Raw genomic sequence first — 19,152 nt, 5'->3', positions numbered from 1 at the left:
ACTGGTAGAACAAAAAACCGAGTTCTTAAGAAGAAGAAAGAGAAGAAGAAGAAGGAGCCAAAGGTGACTGGGGGCAAACAAGTGTCGTCTGACAAAAATCCACACACTGCACTAGCAAGGCCTAAATCGCCATGCGTCATATGCAAGGGAGACCACTTCCACCGAGATTGTCCCTATATCCCCCGGATACTAAGAGACTGGTCCCCCCGTTTGCACAATTCAGTAGCGTCGACCTCTGATAACCATGTTGGCTGCTCACCATCAACTAGCGGAAGTGAAGCCCCAAGACAGAGAGGGAAAGCTAAATTTCCCTGCAGACTATGTGAAGGCGATCACGTCATCCACCGCTGTCCCTTCTTAGACGAGGCAAAAAGAGTCCTCGAAGATCGCCCGATTTTACGAGCGCAACTTACTCTTGGATATCAAAGACTCCTGCCAAGTCCTTCGCTAGTTGAGAACCCGGCTGACCCGCCCAGGTGGTCAGCCGAAGCACCTGTCATTGAAGATGAACCGTCTGAATCCATACCTGACGAAAGTCTAAAGGTTGAAACGGTAGTTGACCCGGTTTTTCCTTCAAAGGCTTTATCTTCGAATGACACCATCACAGAGGAGAATAAAGACGACACCGTCCAAATTCTCTTCATCAGCACTGACTCTGATGATCAAGGGGGAAATGCCACCATTCCTTTCTCTCAGGAAGGAAGTTCGTCAGAGCGATATCCGGCCGTCTATTCGGTCCCACCTCCAAGTAACCTAGTTGTGTCCTTTGACTGGAACCAACTAGGCAGACCCCGCTTGCCAGCTAGCATACCATTCAGAATTATTGTCCAAATATACAGAATGGTAATGGCTGGCACAGTTATTGATGAAGGGGCATCTATGAGTATCCTTTCCTCTATTGCTTGGAAAGCGCTTGGTTCGCCAGCACTTTTGCCTGAAATGAGAAATCTATCAGGCTTTGATAAGAGAACTAGTCGACCTTTAGGGATCCTCCCCAATGTGCCCATAACATTGAAAGGGAAGACCGTTCAAATGAACATGATGGTCATTCAAGGACCCTTGGATTATAACCTACTCCTTGGACGAGACTATATATATTGCATGGGAGTCGTCGTCTCCTCACTCTTTAGAGTAATGTGTTTTCCGCATGAAGGAAGAGTGGTCAAGCTCGTGGACCAACTTTCATTCCCCGGATCACGCATCGCAAATAGTCATGAACCATCCCTAAAAGGTCTATTCACGCAAGAAGTGTCTCAACCCATGGTCCGTCCTCCTGATGAGCGCGAGTAATTCGAGAGGATATGACTGGAACCCAGGGGGCATGCGTCCTGGTCTGCTTTGGCAGAGAACTTTGCGTATAGGGTAGGTTTCCGCGGGAGAATATGACTAGTCCGTACCCCATCTGTAGAGGAAGAGGGGTTGTTCTAGAATATGATTCTTTTTTCAAAGTTATGTGAGTCGGCGGGCGTCGTCGCTCACCGATGGTAGACATCACCGAAGAAGTGTTTTGTTCGTAGCCGCGAACAAGACAGTCTTTGGGTAACCTGAAAGAGGTAAGCCTCTCTCATTAGAACAAATGTTTTGACGGAAAAGAAGTAGAGGTAACCTTGAAACTCTGTCTTATGCCTGGTGTTGTATGGAAAAGTATCCAATATGGAATGACCCTATCCCACTCTAAGGGTGATAGTTCCTTAGCAACAATCGAAGCAAAGCTATCTAAGATTTCTTCTTTATGAAAGTAAAAGGAGGGAGAAAGAGATCCACTAACCGATGTCTTTCGCTAATGGTTGATCCAATCTTCTCTCCTTGCTGCTTGCTCCCAGCTCCTTGCTCTTTCACGGGCCCAGCTACACAGAGATCCTGCAAAATGACAAGAGAGGGAAACTACAAGAAGCATACATTCATAATTGATTCAAGGATTAGAATAAATCAAATACACAAGTACAACAATACATCATTGAAACACATGCATATAGAATAACCTCAAATGCTTTATTAATGGAAGAAAGTAAGGTTCAGGAAGTGATACAACCATAAGAGGCCCAATCCAGCATCACCTTCCCGGCAGAAAGAAATCTCCTCTTCACCTCCTTCAAAGAAAATCACCTCAATAATTCTATACTAAAACCAACAGCAATTCTTTGCACAAAATTCCAGCCTTTTGATCTCATAGGGTAGAGATCCTTATATAGAGTTTTGGAGAGAGCATTAGTCAGCTTGATGTGTGACTAGTGTCCTCTCTAACTCCAGTTCTTCTTCAGTTCTTGAGTCCACTTGGAGATCCTTGCTTCCACTTGGAGTTATAGAACCTCTTACTCATCACTAGGCGAATTCCCTGATCCAAGTGTCACTTTAGAAGCTTCCTGGGCACTGACACATTGAGGAATGAGACCTCCACATGTCAAAACTCACTCAGCGCAGGTAGCCTTTGTTGGAGTTGACATTCAATGCAGGTAGACCATGGAGCAGTTGACATTCAGCGCAGATGCTCAGTGGAGCAGTTGACATGATCCAGAATTGACTTGTTTTTTGAGTAATTTTCAGTGGAGAACTGTTTTGAATTGCTGTGGTTTGCTGACCTTGTTCCTCTAGGGGTAGGAACAACATGTTTAGGGACTTTGGATCCCTTAGATTATGGACATTTCATGCTTCATGCTGTAAGGCACAAAAATGTCTATAACAGTTGCCCCCTAAAGTATGAGGTCATTTATCGGGTGAAATGCTTTATCAGGAGGATCCGAATTTCATTCAATCGCTGGGAGGTGACCTATAATAAGATACAATACAATACATTATTTTTCATACTGATTTCATGATCTAGCTGAGGCGGGCATTCTCCATGCTCAGCTTTATAAATACATTTTCTGTACATAGAACAGACAATCGTCTGAAGGAAGACTGATAATTCTCTGCTGAAATTATCATCCTTTGAGTAGGATGATTATCTGCTGCACATGTCAATGTCTTTATTTCCTGAATATACATCGCAGCCCGGATGGATGAAACTAGATCCGGGGTCTTCAAACTCGTTCGATCTTCACTCTAAGTACAAGTCAATCCACGTGAGAATTTCTTGGAGTCGAACATGGAAAGACATCGCTTGATTACCAGTCAATAATTTAAACTGTTAACAAGCGCGAGAGGAATCACCGATAATGATGATGACCCTCAAGGTACTGCAGTACAATTCACGTGGTGTGAATAGAGGACTTGGTGTCGAACACCACGCAAGATCTTTCAGTTGAAGGTCATTAATGTATACCTGTCGCCAAAAGCGAGAAACTTGCCATTGAGGCATGCAAGCTTCAAAGTACTGAGGGGGGTGTTCCTAGATCAACTTCTTGGATAATGAGCTGATGTCGACAAGAAGCGATCCGTCAAAGGAGGGCCTTAATGAATCCCACATCAGTGACACGGAACGGAGCTGATGATTGTGATGAAGGTGAAAACGATCTGTGAAATATGATTCAGGGTGGCGGTCATGAAAGGATGAAAGATGATGTATGGTAGTGGATGGGACACGGTTGACTCTTTCTGAACGACATCTCTTGAACATATAACGACACTGATGTGATGGATCGGTAGCATTACCCCAAATGTGGATGGTATGGCGAGACCATGGTGATGAGACCGGTGAATGAAACAACCCAACCCGATGTGGTACGGAGGCAAAAGTGTCATGTTCAAGAGCGACTTGCTACCATCAAAGCTTTGAGATTCTCCCAATTTTTCCCCAGTCATTTCTGACCAGTACCTCTTTATTTTTGTCAAGCTTGAGGAAGATAACATGTGCTTGTTCTATAACCGGCCCTTCGGGCAAGCCCATCGCTATGTTTTAACGAGCCTAGCGATAGGGAAACTCGTTCTCGTCTAAAGACAAGTTTGTCGCTATTTAATGTATTTAACGAGTCTATCGACAAAGACAACTCGGTCCTTTTCATTTTTAGAGAGTCTAAAAAGGTACGTAAAGTTAACTCCAAAGGTCCTTTTTTGTCATCTAATCCCTTAAGTCCGAAAAGGTATAAAACAATACAGAATGGATGAATGTTCGATAGTTTTATCGAGCCGAACTAGACAAGCGCTCGATCTTTTTGTGCAATAATCCCTCAGGTCCAAAAAGATTAAAATCTAGAGGAGGGATAGCTCTTCCAGTCGTTTTAACGAGCTGGAAGGCAAAAACTCGGCAAACTTTTCATATTTTACGAGTCAGATGAAAAGAGCTCAAAGAAGACTCATATTTTGAGGAACAAGTGATAAACAGGGATAGCAGCAGATTCCAGGTACAGGTTGGAATTTTCCAATCACGGCAGTGTCACAAGGATGGCTAGGTGAAATCACTCTTCGCAGCTATTCCTCAAAATAGGTAAACAATCAAGTGGAGGTGAATGATCGACCAAATGAAAAGTGGAGGTGACGGTGCAAACACGACCAAGGATTTTATGGTTGATGAATTTACGATCTCAAATGGTTATTTACCGGTTCATTTTTTCTGGATGAGCTTGAAATCTGGAGGAAGCCTGCTCACATGCTTATGTTTATTTTTTAACGAGCATGAATTCCGCGTTAAAACTGCTCGGTTTGCATTTATTTTTTAACGAGCATGAACCTTGCCAAAACTGCTCGCTTATACCAGTCATAAGATAAGAATGTCTTCTGGGGATCGCTATTTTTTATGGAGCTTCATCACCCTACGCTTTGCTCCATATCCTTTCTTTATGCAAGTTTGGTCACGACTAATCCAAAAAGCAGATAAATAACTGCTCCTTGCTTGCACTCCAAAAGGTTTGCATGCCCCCAGGTATAAAGTACAATTTCAAGGTTACCCCTCCAGTTTCCACATCTGCTTTTCTTTGGGTGTTCACAGCTACTTGTCTCCTTGCTAGTCTAGTTTTACTGGGACTATACGAGATCACAAGAGAGCAGCTACTTGGTTTTTCTCGTTAGTCTAACTTTAAAGGATCTTTGCAAGATCGCAAGAGAACAGCTACTTGCGACAAGAGAAGAACACTCCTCAAAGACAAAACATTTGTTTTACCAAAGGGATACCTCTTTCAGGTTATCCAAAGATTGTTCCATTAGCATTTAAACAGAACATTCCTTGGCGGTGTCTACCGAAGTAGACAAAGGTGAGTGGCGCTGCCTTAAACACATAACTTTGACAAAAGAATCTTTTTCCAGAACAACCCCTCTTCCTTCATCTCCTTCTTCTCCATGGGAGCTTGGCTTTTGCCGGCTCTACCTTACGAAGAGGAAGGATGAGACGGGGTACGTACTAGTCATATTCTCCCGCGGAAATTCTACCTTATACCTGTTGTAGGGAAAAGTATCCGACTGTTGATGCCCCGAAATTCGTTGCAACAACATCGGGGAAACCACCCGGTCCGGAACTTAGTGCAGCTCCTTTTTCGTTTGGAATAGTGGCTCCGACTGGGGATAATGGGACCAGTTTCCCAAAGATTATAAGTAAACGGGATGGATGAATGATCTACGATATAAGGTGATAATAAGTAAATAACTAAACTACAAGAGAAATATAATAACTATAAGCTAATCCCGGGACTTATCGATTCGTAGAATGCAGCATTTGATAATCTATGCTTAATGGCAGGCATATAGATGACTCTAACACTAAAGCATAGATGTTTAAATCATTTGAGATTGCTCTGCATAATTAGTTATGCAGAGCGATAATAGCGAATTACTGCACTCAGTCATTTATATTATTGTTACACGCATGAGTAAGAGAGATAACAAATCACAAAACATTCAATAGTGATATGAAATGAAGACTTGCTGTTATATTGCATACATGTATTCAACAATAGCAAAAATAATAACACAGCAACTCATATAATAGAAAAGAGAACAGATACAGATAATAGTACCATGTAAGCTGTTTGATCAATCCAGTATATTAATTACTATGTCGCGGTCCTTCCTTCAAACCAGAAAGCATTCCAAGCAAACGACAGTAGTGCACAATTTACTTAAAACAGCCTTCTAAGCAAAATTAAGAACCAATGGTCGAGTTTCAAAAAAGAATATAGACTGAAGCACAATAGTGCAAACTTCAGCCTTTAAGTCTTTTACAAAATTTTACGACCCTTTCCAAAACAATGAAAGGATCTATAAATACTATGCTAATCTAAATATCTAAATATCTAAAACTGAAAAGCTACTAAATCGGCATTAACAAACATCATCTTGTATTCTGGTGATTTGGCAGTCGGCGGCGATGCTTCATTCAGAGGTCTCTTTGCCTTTACTCCTTCGCTGACATATCGCCAGCATTGGCTCTACTTCTGGTGGAGTATTGAGGCGTGAAGTTAGCTGTGCATCATATGTGGCATCTTGAATGTCGGCAATCAGGTATCGGAGAGCATCTGTTAGACAGTTAAGAGCCGACCTTTGAGAATGTGGTTTAATTAGAAAGAGCCAGTATGCGTCGGCGGTCAAGGTATTTACTCCGGCAATTAACCGCCCTTGTTTCTCCAGATCAGGGTAATTCCTATGCTCCAGCATGTTTGCTGTTGTTACGTTTCCAGGTGTGCATTGGGAAATCATGTTTGCCAGATACAATGTATCATTGACTAGATTGATCATGTTGCTGGCAATCATTTTGCATCTTGAGGCTGCCCTTTCTGCTTTCATCACCTGTGTGTTCCATTCCATGAAGAGTATGTCCTTGTATGTTACATGGATTCGGGACAAGTTTGCTGCTTTCCCTTCTGGAGTGTCTTGCCATTCAATATATTCTGTTATATCATCTTCAGCCTGATCCAGCTTATTCCTGGCTTTCTCTATTTGTTCACACACTGCTGTAGATGTTTCACAAAGTGATTCAGCGTCAACAAGTTGTTGGCACAAGAGCCTGATTTGAGATATCAATGCGCTGTTTATTCGAGTTGCCTCTGTTCTGAAATCATCAATACTCTGGGCGCCCTTGATACCTTCGAGCTGTGCTGATAGCTGAATTATTTGCTCGTCTTTAGCTTTTGTCATCAGCTCATTCGATGCTTTTAACTGGGATAATGCCTCTGACAATTCCTTTTCTTTCTGAATGTCACTTTGGTCTATCCTCTGTTTTTCGATTTGCTGGGTTAACAAATTATTTTCTTGCTGTTGGGCCAGCAATTGTTCCTCTACCTGCGCTGCCTTATTTCTTGCCTCAATTACTTCTGCTTGCAATGCATATATCTCATGATCTTTAGTCTTCAAAAGAAGACTTACTTCTGAGGCTTTGTCAATAGTTGCCACTGAATAAGCTCCCGCAAATTGCGATAGCTTTGTCAGATCTTCAGAGGGATCTGATTCTCCCTTCCAGACCACATTGCCCGTGACTGTTTGCTCAGGTGAAATAGAAGGTTGATCAAGCCTTCGTCTTTTCCTAGAGCGCCTTATAATGGCTCTATGCTTTGGGCTGTAGAAAATGTCTAGGGGAGGAATTTCCTCCACCTGAAGATCAATTTGATCGGATGGGTCTTGAGTGATTATCTCAACATTCTGTACCATGGGTGGGCCGCTGGTTCCTTCTAGAACCGGAGAAGAAGTAGTATCGGGAGCATTATTTGTTTTAGAGGCGTCTGAGTCTTTGGAGGCTTCCTTACCACTTATAATGGAATTGAGTTGGTTCCATTCTTTAATCAATTCAGGATCAGTAGAGATTTGCTCACTTTGTTCTGTGTGGGCTTTACTCTGTTCTTTCTCTCTTTCAATCCTCTGCTGTTCCTCGAATGCCTTCCGCTGTTGCTCCTCTTGTGCTCTTTGCTGCTGTTCCTCCAATTCCCTTTTCTGGCTATCTTCCAGTTCTTTCTTTGCTTTCTCTTCTTCTTCTCTTTTCCTTTGTTCTTCTAACTCCTTTTGTTTTCTTTGCTCTTGATCCTTTTGTGCCTTTTGTTGCCGTTCTATCTGCTCCCTTTTATGCTTCTCTGCTTGCAGCTTGTTTTGCCTTTCCTCCTGTTGTTTATCATACTCTTTAGTTGTAACAGGAGATAGGTGTATTTGCTGCTGAACAGACTCGCTTGAGGAGGATGTTGGGGTTGTGGATAATAAATCTAGAGGCAAAGTTTGCAACCTTTGCTTTCTAAGTTTATTAAATTCAGTTAACTCCACATCTTCATATCTCAATGTAGCAAGTTTTTTGACTTGGCTTATTGAATCGGCACTCACGAACAGGTCATCAAACTGATCTTCCTGATGGACAACCTTTGACAGTTTGGCATGTTCCAAGGCAATGAAAGCAGTCTTCTTTGGATCATAGAGTCTATTTGGAATAGAAGCCAGGTATATCATTTGGAGTTTTGCTGCTTCCTTCTCTGCATGCTTGTAATTTAGCAGCGTATAAACTCCAATTCTTAAAGGAAAAGAGGGCCATCCTCTCTTTTTCTCCTCTTTGAGAGTTTGTGTGACACCCTCAGACATAATCTGGTAGGAGATTTCCCGGGCTAACAATTTATCTGGGATGTACAGGGGGAGAACATGTGGCCTAGCCTTGCTTCCAAAAACTCTAATATAGGTAAAATGCTCTTCGCCGAACCAATGGGCTACGGCTGGTAGGTCAAAAGAAGCTTCATAGGAAATTCTTGGGATAGGTCTGTCAAAAATAGAATAGTGAACGGGCACCATGAAACCATTGCAAATTTGATACAAATGGTCTTTCTGAGAGGGTTTCCACAATTTCCGATGGTACAAGTGAATGGGTGTTGGGTCATGGGTGGTCCATCTCCAACCAAGGACAGGAAATTCAGAATTAAAACAAAGGGTATCCATAATGTAGGCAGAGTAATAGAAGGGTGGGATTTTCCTCTCGGTGACTCTGGTTTTGGCCCTAAACTCACGAATAGCTATGACCAATTTATCAGACAGAATAGTGGCCCAATCCATGATTGTACTATTGACGGCCGCTTCCATTAAGGGGACCATATCAATATGGATATTTGCAGAGTCATGTAATCCCCACAATCTACACATCATAATCCCAACATAGCAATAAGGTGAAGCCAAAGAAGCATTGGAGTACTTACCCGACATATCATGCTTGTGTTTAGCTGGATTCTGCCTCCAATCTCGGAGAGGTTCGGATGGTGATTCATTCTCTTTCGCGAACTTCTCGACAAAGGCTCTGTTATAGACTAGCTCAGGTTCAGACAAATGATACATTCGTCTCAAGTCATCAGGCTTGAAGGAACCGAAAATTCTTCCATCCTTTGTATGAAAGGTTCTATCAGTGAGGGTAATTTCCTCAATTGCCCAGCGTACCACATCAATATAAGGCAGGACTTGTTCTCTGGCTGCTATTCTGTGCAGAAAGGAGTCGGCCAAATCTTTGAGAGTTGCCTCAGACTTCCTTAATTCATCCACACTAGCCTCAGTTACTGTCTTTTCTGGTTGCTCTGCCTCTAGCAAATTGTATGTACCTTGCCATGTAGTGCTAGGAAGACCAGTGCATGTAGTATCTGAGATTAAGCCTTTCTTTGAAACTATAGCAGCTTGGCCTGAGACAGGTGTCGCAGTAGAACCTGCCACCTTCTTGAATTTCTTTCCCATCATATTCAGACTTCTCTCGACGGTTGAATTCTACACAAATGCAAGAGAAATCGTAACAAGGAAATAACAATGACGATCCATAACGGGATAGATATATTACTTGAAGCATGGTGAGATTAATTCTAAAAGTGGCTGCGGATCTAATGATTTCAGAAGGCACCGCAGATGCAATGATGGTGATTTTACAGCCTGCAGCTCCATAAATGACCATTACTTAAGTTATTAAACCGAATGACCCCTTAAAGCATGCAACAGATTTTTCCAAAGGTCTAATCGTAATTGTTCGTTAATTCGAAGGGGCAAAGCTTTAAATACGCATGCATTACCTTATCCCTTTATTTAACGACATTTTGAAATCTATGCTTTTGTCAAATCGGATTTAAATATAACTTTAAAGCTTTGAAATAATCACCTTTTAGGAATTCTGGTCATCATTAAGAGTCATCGCGTCGCATCGGGGGTGTGAGTGACATTATCATTTGGGAGAGATCTTGGCGAATGCCGATTGCGACATTGCATCATATTAGCGTGCGAACATAATCCCTAAATGTATATCAATTGATTTACCGACTACCGATAGCGATATCACATCGCATCGGGAAAAGATCTGAACGTCTTATGAAGATGTATGGGATTCTGCCGACTACCGATAGCGATATCGCATCGGGTCGAAGCTTAAAACACTTTTCATAAGAAGCAGCGCCGATAGTTGATCACCGATATCGTGTCGCATCGGGGAAAAGGCATGTGCTTTTTGTGTGTGTGCATTTTCTATCGCCGATGACCGATAGCGATATCGCATCGGAAAGAACCAAGGTAGCAAACGATTTGGCGATTGCTTTTCGGACTTAACCAAAAATTGCTTATTATTTGTTCAAAAAGGCTTTTATTCACAAATTCATTTGATTATCATACCTTTTTAGAACAAATTCGTTAATGCCAATTAAAATTTTAAAAAGGGACCCATTTCATATGTTAATTGTTTGTGATAAAATGTTATGAAATGGGGGGTTGTTGTAGGGCACAACAATTGGCGATTCGCTGGTAGAACCAGTTATCTCTGGACTAATAAATATACTTACACCTTTTCAAATAGAATCTTTATAAAGGAAAGGAAATTTCTAATATAACTGGATGTCTATTGATTCTGAATAAAACAGGCTTCTTCATTTGACTTCCTCTTTTTATAAAGAAAATAAATGCACTTTAAGTTTTAAAACAAGTCTTTATTGGTTCATAAAGGTAAAATAGAAAACTTTTCCATATCAGCTTTTTAAAATAAACTCCTCTGTCACAGGTAGAGCCTCTGCTGCCAGCAAACGTTCATAGTCTCGGCAGGGTTACCTTTTAACCATGTTGTTGTCCATTGTTCCATTCACTTAAGAGTGTGACTAAACAGAATGAATTCAAAAGATATTTTCGTAATTTTTTGAATTTCACTTTCTTCTTTGCTTAAGAAAAAAGCCATTGTCCTGGTTTGGTGGCCAGATAAGACAATGCCATTCACGGGTAGTAATCAAACTGAACAAGCTGGCTCGTGATGAGACCCCTTGTCTTGAAATTTCAAGCCATTACCCTGTTTGATATGCAGTTTTGGTAATGTCAGTTAAATTATTTTCCTATGAACATGGTAAGCAGGCTTGTAATAAGACCTCTTATCTTTAATCTTTTATATTTTAGAATTACACTCTGAGTAATCATAAACTTTTGGTGAATGGGATGAACAACTATCTTCATAAGAGTAAATGGATGACAGGTTTAAGAGTTAAAGATGCTGAAGATGAATTAGCTCCTATTTTAATATGGATAACCTTTGAAGACTAATTTTGAAAACCCAAGATGACTCATAGAACTTCGTTCAGAGTGAAGTTTACAAAGGTTAGACTGTGATGTTCAGAATAAAAAGATATCTAATTTCCTAGAAATGATCTCTCTTGGTTTAAGACGCTATTATCCAAAAGTAAATACTAATAGTGTCGTGGCGAGACAACTTTTAATTACAGCGAAAGGTCAATGGAAGATGTCCCACATCCTTATTTCTACAAATCCTACAAACTATATAAAAACTATCAAACTACAAAGAGAAGGGGTTACCTCCTCAATTAAAGAATTTCTTCAAGATCAGACCATTGACAGGGAGAGAATCCCTCACCCCTGATAGATTTTGCAGTATAAAAGTGGAATGGCCTACTTTTTCACAGATCTGAAATGGTCCAAGCCACAGTTTCTGAAACTTGGAGTGTTTACCTTTGTCTTCATGGGCTTTGTCCCATTTCAGGACTAAATCTCCGACTTGGAATTGTTTAGGACTAGATGAAGCTAGATCAAAAGCTGCTTTAATGACCTGCTGATGTTTTGCGTGTATAACCTTGGCTTTTTCCCTTTCTTCTTCAAGTTTGAGAATTTGATCATACCTAAACTGGATAGAGGAAGAAGGAGTTTCGTCAATAAATTGCACTAGGGCTAGAGATGGAAGAAGAAGATTGGTTGGTACGATTGCTTCTTTTCCGTAGACAAGATTAAACGGAGAGGTCCCTATGGAAGCTTTTTGTGTTATCCTATCCGCCCATAATGCAAATACCAAGGATTTATGCCAGTTCTTATGATTCTCTTCGATTGTTCGCTTAATGATTTTGATTAGATTTTTATTAGTTGATTCTGCTAGGCCATTACCCTGAGGATAGTAATTAGCAGAATACTTTAATTTAAATCCCCTTTTGATAGAGAAATCAATCATTGCATTGCCTGAGAAGTAAGAAGCATTATCAAAGACAAGAGCGTTTGGTACACCAAACCTGGTAATGATGAACTGATCTATAAATTCAATGATCGCCTCAGAGTTTGTTGTCTCTAACGGAACTGCTTCTACCCACTTTGTAAAGTAATCAGTTGCTGTAAGAATATATTTGTGCTGCCTGGAAGAAGTTGGATTAATTTCTCCAATGATGTCCAATCCCCATTGTTCAAAAGGCTGTTCAATGTTGATTGGTTGCAAAGGGAAAGCTGGTTTTTGTTGTCTTCCACTGGCAGTTTGGCATTTAAGGCATTTCCTTACATATTCGTGAGCGTCCTTAAACAAAGTAGGCCAATAGTATCTAGCATGAATGACTTTATGAGCTGTTGTATCAGCTCCGAAATGTCCTCCTGCTGGTCCGTCGTGTAGCTCCTGCAAAACCCTTTGAGCCTCAGGTTTCTCAAGGCATCTTAATAGGATAGAATCATAGTTTCTTCTGAAGAGCACATCATCAATAATGGAAAAACTCTTAGCTTTCAATCTAATGGCTCTTTTGTTCTTGTAGGACAAATTGGTAGGTGCATAACCATTCTTTAAATAAAAGACCAGATCTGCATATTGAGATTCGGAATCGGGAATACTTAGCTGATTAACTTCTTGGGTTTGCTCTGTATCACTTGATTCCGGAATGTTTGATGCTCCTGCTAATATCCTGCAAAAACCTTGACCTTTAACAAACTTTGCTGGCTTTATTTCTAGATCATATTCTTGGAGAGCTGCGACCCAATTTGCCCTCTTTTCACCCAATTCCTTTTGGATTAATAGTTGCCTAACTGCTGAGAAAGGAACTATCACTTTAGTATGGGTTTTTAAAAGAAAGGGTCGATAATGTTTGACTGCTTTAAAGACAGCAAAAGCTTGTTTCTCAATATTGGAATAGTTCAATTCGGCGCCTTGAAAGTTTGAACTGAAGAACGAGATGGGCGCTTCCAAATTGTCATCATTCAACTGGGTGAGCACTGCTGCGTAAGATAAGTCAGATGCAATGGTATATAATGTAAAATGATTAGAAAGATTTGGAGTATTCAGAGCTGGGACATTGATTATTGATTGCTTAATATCATTAAAAGCTTGCTTTTCTTCTAATCCCCATCTGAAGGTTGAATTCTTTTTAATCATCGTTTGTAGTGGTAGTACAATCTGTGAAAAATCTGGAACAAATTGTTTAACGAAATTAATGTCCTAGAAACGACTGCATCGATTTTTTGTTGTGTGGAAAAGGAATTTCAGAAATTTCCTTAATTCAATCAGGATCTACATAAATGCCATCCTTAGATACAATAAACCCTAAAAGCTTACCCTGGTTAAGGGCAAAGAAAGACTTTTTCGGTTTAAGAGAGATACCATGTGTTTTGCATCGTTGAAAAATCTGATTTAAATCATGCAAGTGATTATATCTCTTCTTAGAATATACAGTAATATCATCGAGGTAGACGACTACTGTTCGATTAATTAACCCTCTAAAGGCTGTATCCATAGCTCTTTGGAATGTTGCTCCTGCATTTATGAGTCCAAAAGGCATCTTTTGATATGCATAAGTCCCCCATTTTGTTCTGAATGTGGTTTTTAGTTGGTCATCAGGATGAACCAGCACTTGATTATATCCTGAGAAACCGTCGAGAAAGGACATCAATTCAGATCCTGCTACCGATTGGAGGATTTGCTCCATGGTAGGCAGTGGGAAATTATCTTTCAAGCTTGCCTTATTCAAGTTTCTGAAATCAATACAGATTCGGATGTCGCCGTTTTTCTTCCTGACTGGTACCATATTAGAGACCCAGTTTGAGTGTCGGACAGGGAAGATAATCTTAGCCTTTAAGAGCTTATTAAGTTCCGACTTTATCTGGCTCTCCAAATTCGGATGTATTTTTCTTAACTTCTGCTGGATCGGTTTTTGATTGGGAAGCATAGGAATAGTATGTTGTATGATAGATGTGTCATATGTCTTGAGGTCGTCATACTTCCAAGCAAAAACTTGTTTGTTTTTCCTTAAGAGTTTGATGAATGCTTCCTTTTCTTCTATAGAAAGTCCTAACCCTAAGTTGATATTTTGAGGAGCTTGATCTGTTCCCAAATTAATCAATTCAAACCTAAGAGTAGAGCTTTGGAGTTTTGCATTAATTACAGGTTTGAACCTGTCTTTAATGTCATAAAGGTCTTCGAGCTTTACTACGGGCTTAGGAATTGCGTTATCTTGAGATGTTCTTTTCATTTGAGAATCATGGTCATGCTCTTCAATGATTTGATTGTCATAGGACTTTTCAGAGGTTAAGAATTGCAAGATGTCCTCGTCATGGTTGAAAACCCTCCAGTTGGTGATATTATCAGGAACTGAAGGCCTAAAAATTAATTCTATAGAAAATCTATCAAGACTATAGTCTTCGGAAGGCAGAAGTTTGGAAGCTACGTTGGCTAGTAAATCGGCTGCTGAGTTCTGTGATCTAGGAATTGAAGAAATGTTGAATGCTGAGAAATGCGAAGTAAGATCTTGCACTAGCGATTGATAATGCTTAAGGTGGCTTGAAAGGCAATGAATTGTATTCCTTACCTGCTTAACAATGATCTCACTATCGCTGAATACTTTAATATATTGGACTTTAAGGTCAATTGCCTTATATAATCCCTGCACTAAAGCTTCGTATTCGGCCGTGTTATTGGTGCATTCAAATTCTAATCTACAGGAAAGCATCGTCTTTTCGCCTTGCGGACTAACCAAAATGCAACCTGCTCCTGAGCCCTCGCTGGACTTAGAGCCATCAAAATACAAAGACCAAAATAAAGGAGAATCAACAAAAATATTTACATCCTTTTGATTTTCATTGAAGCATTTGGATAAATTGGTTTGTGAAAAATTTTCTACCTGAGATGTACAATGGTTAACTGAAAAAGGGGAAGATTGGGCAACAAAGTTGCCAAAGAATGATTCTGAGGAATAATTTCCCAAAATGTTGTTGTTGAAGGCCACAGGCTGGTTTTCTTGTTCGAAATCGGTTACTGTGTGGGTCATGTGTTTCTCACGGTCGATCCTTATTTGATTTGGCTTACCCTTGTAGGGGAGCCACATATGTGACCAATCGGTGGAAATGTATCCATGGAGTTTTTCAGACCAATCTCTGCTCAAAATTAAGCCGTAGAATTCAGGTATGTCAGCTATCAAAATATCTATTCTCTGTACTATTCTGGGATCAGCAGACAACCTGATAGTCACGGAATTAATTTCTCCTATAACCTGTACTTTGGTTCTGTCTAACTGTACAATGTGGATGGCGGACTTCTGGGGTTCTATGTTCAGTTTAGAACAAACTGAAGCTGCCATAATATTAGATGAAGCCCCTGAATCGATTAAACAGTTATGCAGATTTCGATTATAGATTTCATAGGTGAGCAAGAAAGGTGGGGTATGAGAATTGGATCTATCTCCGATCAGAACCGAATCGGTAGCTTCGACCATATCTGGAGGGGGTTGTCCTGAATCATTAGCAGCTTTTGAACTGGGAAGAGGAGAAGAGGGGACAGCATTAAATTCTCTTAGGAGTAATTTCTGCTGATGTTTTAACTTACTTAGTTCAAACATGGTTATGTTTGCCTTAGTCTTTTTCATATCATCAACAATATTATACTCCATGGAGTCAGATACCACTAGTGTCTTAGATGTCGAAGGAGAATTAGAAATTGGAGGCTGGTTTTGAGGGGCTGCTACCGGAGACTTTTTTAGGAGAACTTTTTCTTTTGGTGTGGCAGTACCTGCACTCCTCTTTTTTGTAGTTGTTTGAGTAGGTTCAGAGGCAATTTTACTTCTTGTAGTAATAGGAAATGCTTCTTCTTGATTCTTAGTGTCAGAGTTTGGGAGTATAAAATCCCACATGCCGTGGCATTCAACTACTTCTTCTTCATCATCTATTTGAGAAGTTGTTTCCTCTTCCTCTTCATCCTGTTCTGAGTCTGCATTAGATATAACATTGGGTGGCTTTGTTTCAGTTTTCTTGAAAGTTCTAAATGGTCTTTTGTTTGAAGTCTCAGCCACCTGTTTTTTAATCTCAACCATTTCATTAGACAATGTTTTGAGGACTTTTTGTAAACCTTCCATGTCGTATGGGTCCTTTGGGGTCTTTTTCTTAGAATCTTCTTTAAATGAAACTTTTTTGGTTTTTCTATCCTCCAAGGCTGCTTTCTTCTCTAGAGCATTAATACGCTTTTCAACGGCAAGTGCTTCCTTCATATTTTCAGCTAAGGTAGGTTTGCTAGCCCTGTCAACAAAAATAGCTATGTTGGAAGGGAGGGCAGTAATATACCATTCGCTCCTAATTTGTTCACTTGGTTTCGAAGCGGTGGGGATTTTATTTAGGAGTTTGTTGAATCGAGCATTAAACTCCTTTATTGGTTCCCTATGCTCTGTTCTCAAATTGGAGAGGTCATTTATTAAAGTGGCTAGAGACCTGTCATCTCCATATTTGGTAAGGAATTGCTCTTGGCATGTGGTCCAGCTGGTAATAGAACCAGAAGGTAAGGAGAAGTACCAGGATCTTGCCGATCCTTGCAGGGTATAAGGGAAAAGCCTGACAACAACATCTTGTTCTGTCACTCCTTTTAAATTAACTGCTAACATGAAATTGTTAATATGTTCTTCAGCTTGTGTTCCGTTATCTGGATTAAATTTAGGCAACCATTTTTCGGGAGCATCAGGTAGATCATGCAATGGTGCGGGCATATTGACTGCACCTGGTGTAGTCCATGGATCTGCCATTATGCTGGCGATAATAGTTGTAACTACTGTTGGGATTCCAGATGACTGAGGAGAAGAGGTTGTTGAAGAATGAGCAGTTTGAGATGCTGTAGTACTTATTCCCTGATGAACAACAGTATGTAACAGAGGAGTGGATGGTTGACTTCGCAGAGGAGGAGTTGAGATGGAGGATATGGAAGAAAGATCTTCACTATCAGATACTTCAGTAATCTTCTTAGCCTTTTTCCTTTTCGGTAAAGGGAACTCAGTAGGTTCAATACCGAGTTTTTCGCTCTGAAGTCTGGTAAGTGGATGGGATAAATTTAACTGCGAGGTCACACTGCTTTGTGATACTTCAGATTTCTGAGGTGAAATCGAGAAGCTCTGAAGTTTATGGATAAGAGACTGAACTTCAGGAGATTCAAGACTTAAATGTTCTGAAATATGATGGGTATGAGCAGTGGTGATTGATTCCTCTTTTTCTCGATTGTGTGCTGGAGAACTAGCATGTGATTGAGAAGGGGAAGAGGATTTGGAGGGGGAATTACTCTTAGAATGGTTTGCAGATTTGGACCTACTTGCCATTCACAGTCGATGGCCCTCCTTCTAGCGCCAAAAATGTTGATGCCCCGAAATTCGTTGCAACAACATCGGGGAAACCACCCGGTCCGGAACTTAGTGCAGCTCCTTTTCCGTTTGGAATAGTGGCTCCGACTGGGGATAATGGGACCAGTTTCCCAAAGATTATAAGTAAACGAGATGGATGAATGATCTACGATATAAGGTGATAATAAGTAAATAACTAAACTACAAGAGAAATATAATAACTATAAGCTAATCCCGGGACTTATCGATTCGTAGAATGCAGCGTTTGATAATCTATGCTTAATGGCAGGCATATAGATGACTCTAACACTAAAGCATAGATGTTTAAATCATTTGAGATTGCTCTGCATAATTAGTTATGCAGAGCGATAATAGCGAATTACTGCACTCAGTCATTTATATTATTGTTACACGCATGAGTAAGAGAGATAACAAATCACAAAACATTCAATAGTGATATGAAATGAAGACTTGCTGTTATATTGCATACATGTATTCAACAATAGCAAAAATAATAACACAGCAACTCATATAATAGAAAAGAGAACAGATACAGATAATAGTACCATGTAAGCTGTTTGATCAATCCAATATATTAATTACTATGTCGCGGTCCTTCCTTCAAACCAGAAAGCATTCCAAGCAAACGACAGTAGTGCACAATTTACTTAAAACAGCCTTCTAAGCAAAATTAAGAACCAATGGTCGAGTTTCAAAAAAGAATATAGACTGAAGCACAATAGTGCAAACTTCAGCCTTTAAGTCTTTTACAAAATTTTACGACCCTTTCCAAAACAATGAAAGGATCTATAAATACTATGCTAATCTAAATATCTAAATATCTAAAAACTAAAAAGCTACTAAATCGACATTAACAAACATCATCTTGTATTCTGGTGATTTGGCAGTCGGCGGCGATGCTTCATTCAGAGGTCTCTTTGCCTTTACTCCTTCGCTGACATATCGCCAGCATTGGCTCTACTTCTGGTGGAGTATTGAGGCGTGAAGTTAGCTGTGCATCATATGTGGCATCTTGAATGTCGGCAATCAGGTATCGGAGAGCATCTGTTAGACAGTTAAGAGCCAACCTTTGAGAATGTGGTTTAATCAGAAAGAGCCAGTATGCGTCGGCGGTCAAGGTATTTACTCCGGCAATTAACCGCCCTTGTTTCTCCAGATCAGGGTAATTCCTATGCTCCAGCATGTTTGCTGTTGTTACGTTTCCAGGTGTGCATTGGGAAATCATGTTTGCCAGATACAATGTCATTGACTAGATTGATCATGTTGCTGGCAATCATTTTGCATCTTGAGGTTGCCCTTTCTGCTTTCATCACCTGTGTGTTCCATTCCATGAAGAGTATGTCCTTGTATGTTACATGGATTCGGGACAAGTTTGCTGCTTTCCCTTCTGGAGTGTCTTGCCATTCAATATATTCTGTTATATCATCTTCAGCCTGATCCAACTTATTCTTGGCTTTCTCTA

The 19,152-nt window shown here is 40.3% G+C and overlaps 1 protein-coding gene across 1 annotated transcript in view; it reads right to left on the bottom strand.

Annotated features, from left to right (window-relative positions):
• Nucleotides 1–19,152, bottom strand: part of LOC149163989 (LEAF RUST 10 DISEASE-RESISTANCE LOCUS RECEPTOR-LIKE PROTEIN KINASE-like 2.4) — a 157,765-nt gene that overhangs the window by 29,495 nt on the left and 109,118 nt on the right. The gene's annotated exons all lie outside the window — the stretch shown is intronic.

Source organism: Pinus tabuliformis, chromosome 5_1 (assembly GCF_031772625.1).
Source record: "Pinus tabuliformis cultivar Carrire ecotype Pingquan chromosome 5_1, CPIR1, whole genome shotgun sequence".
Lineage (NCBI taxonomy): Eukaryota > Viridiplantae > Streptophyta > Pinopsida > Pinales > Pinaceae > Pinus > Pinus tabuliformis.
This window is presented reverse-complemented; position numbering and strand designations above follow the sequence as displayed.